The following is a 2,127-nucleotide window of genomic DNA, read 5'->3' on the forward strand; positions in this document are numbered from 1 at the left end:
CAAGTAAATAATATGTGTTTAACACATACCAAGTTGTTTGCCGGGCTGGGGATTCGAACCCACCACCTTAGGTGTACGTGGCTGGCGCCTTAGCCGGTTGAGCTATAGGCGCCGAGCCAAAATATCTGTATTTCTAAGCCAGGCACGGTGGCTCATGCCTATAATTCTGAGGAGGCTGAGGAGGGTGGGTTGTTGCCTTGAGCATAGGAGCTCGAGACCAGACTGAGCAAGAGTAAGAACCTGGCTCCTGTAGTCCCAGCTACTTGGGAGGCTGAGGCAAGAGGATCGCTGTGCTGAAGAGCTTGAGGTTGCTGTGAGCTGTGACACCATGGTACTCTACTGAAGGCAACAAAATAAAACTCTGTCTCAAAAAAAACAGCAACAAAACAAACAAACAAAAAAACCCCTGGATTTCTTTACATCAAAGGTGATAAAAAAATGAATGCATACTTGAAAATTGGATTCTCAGTCTCTACCTTTTTTTTTGTTTTGTGTAAGACATAGTCTCACTTGGTCAACCTGGGTAGAGTACTGTGGCATCACAGTTCACAGAAACCTCAAACTCTTGGGCTCAAGTGATTCTCTTGCTTCAGCCTCCCAAGGAGCTGGGATCACAGGTATGCACCACTACACCCAGCAATTTTTCTGTTTTAGTAGAGACAGGGTCTTGCTCTTGCTCAGGCTGGTCTGCAACTCCTGGGCTCAAGCAATCCACCTGCCTTGGCCTCCCAGAGTGCTAAAATTACAGGCATGAGCCACTGTTCCCATCCTCTATCTATGTTTTAAGTTAAAATCGTTTATGATGGAAACTCATTGACAACAGGGACCACTTCTATGTGAAATGGCTGGTAAAGTAAGAATGTGAGTACATGATAAATGTTAAATATTAAATTTAGAATGTTATCATAAAATGTGATCTGCTGATTAAGATTAAAATTAAGATTAAAAGTCAATGGACTTTCCCAAGTGTTCTTTTATTATAAGTGTTACCATTACCGAGCAGAAAGAGCATTTTTCAGAATTGTCAAGAATGAAAATGATGAAGTTCACATCCTAGACTGTTAAATCCATCTAGATATAAAAAAATACCAGCAAAGTGGAAGTTAAATCTTAGATGTCCAAAGATTTATTAGAATACTATATTAATTTACTTTTGGTTAGAGGAAATGGAAGGAACTTTCAAAGATAGTAAACAGGAACTTGAAGAAGAAAAACTGATCACAAATTAATTTGTGTAATAAAAGTGAGGACAACTGACACAGGAAGAAATTTAACAGGTAAAAACAGAAAAAGCAAGAAAGTCAGGGGAGACTTGGCTCCTGTGGCTCAAGTGGCTAAGGCGCCAGCCACATGCACCAAAGCTGGTGGGTTCACATCAGCCCGGGCCTGCCAAACAACGACAACTGCAACCAAAAAATAGCTGGGCATTGTGGCAGGCACCTGTGGTCCCAGCTACTTGGGAGGCTGAGGCAAGAGAATCGTTTAAGGCCAGGAGTTGAGGTTGCTGGCCATAGCACTCTACTGAGGTTGATGCCATAGCACTCTACTCAGGGGGACAGCTTGAGACTCTGTCTCAAAAAAAAAAAAAAAAAGTCAGGGGAATACTGGAGGAGGTCTACATGGAATGGACAACAAACAGGGACAGAATATTCTGTAAATATTTTGTGATATTTTGTAAATAAAGGTACATTTAGCTACAATTTCCCATTTTCCCTATGTATGGTGACTTTTGGGATACCCTATATTTTCACAGGGGTTATCAAGTTAAGAGAACACATGAGGCCAATGACAAGGGAATACAGTCAGCATTCTGACTCAAAAGAGGAGAAATGAATTTATTTGGAAGAGAGTTTGTTTTCCATTTTCTGAGGAGAAGAGAAGTATTTCTCAACTGCCCTAAAATTTCCCCATGCAAGCAGTTGTTTATTGTTATTTCAAAGGCTGGTCCTGGCACTCATAGCAAAACGATGTACTCCATATGTTGTGTAACTATATTTTTTTTTTTTTTTTTTGAGACAGAGCCTCAAGCTGAGCCCCTGGGTAGAGTGCCGTGGCATTACAGCTCACAGCAACCTCCAACTCCTGGGCTCAAGCGAGTCTCCTGCCTCCGCCTCCCAAGTAGCTGGG

The 2,127-nt window shown here is 41.9% G+C and overlaps 1 protein-coding gene across 2 annotated transcripts in view; it reads right to left on the minus strand.

Annotated features, from left to right (window-relative positions):
• BTRC (beta-transducin repeat containing E3 ubiquitin protein ligase) overlaps nt 1-2,127 on the minus strand; it is a 191,223-nt gene that overhangs the window by 25,388 nt on the left and 163,708 nt on the right. The window lies entirely within an intron of this gene.

Source organism: Otolemur garnettii, unplaced genomic scaffold (genome assembly GCF_000181295.1).
Source record: "Otolemur garnettii isolate 467f Iridium unplaced genomic scaffold, OtoGar3 scaffold00021, whole genome shotgun sequence".
In the NCBI taxonomy this organism is placed as follows: domain Eukaryota; kingdom Metazoa; phylum Chordata; class Mammalia; order Primates; family Galagidae; genus Otolemur; species Otolemur garnettii.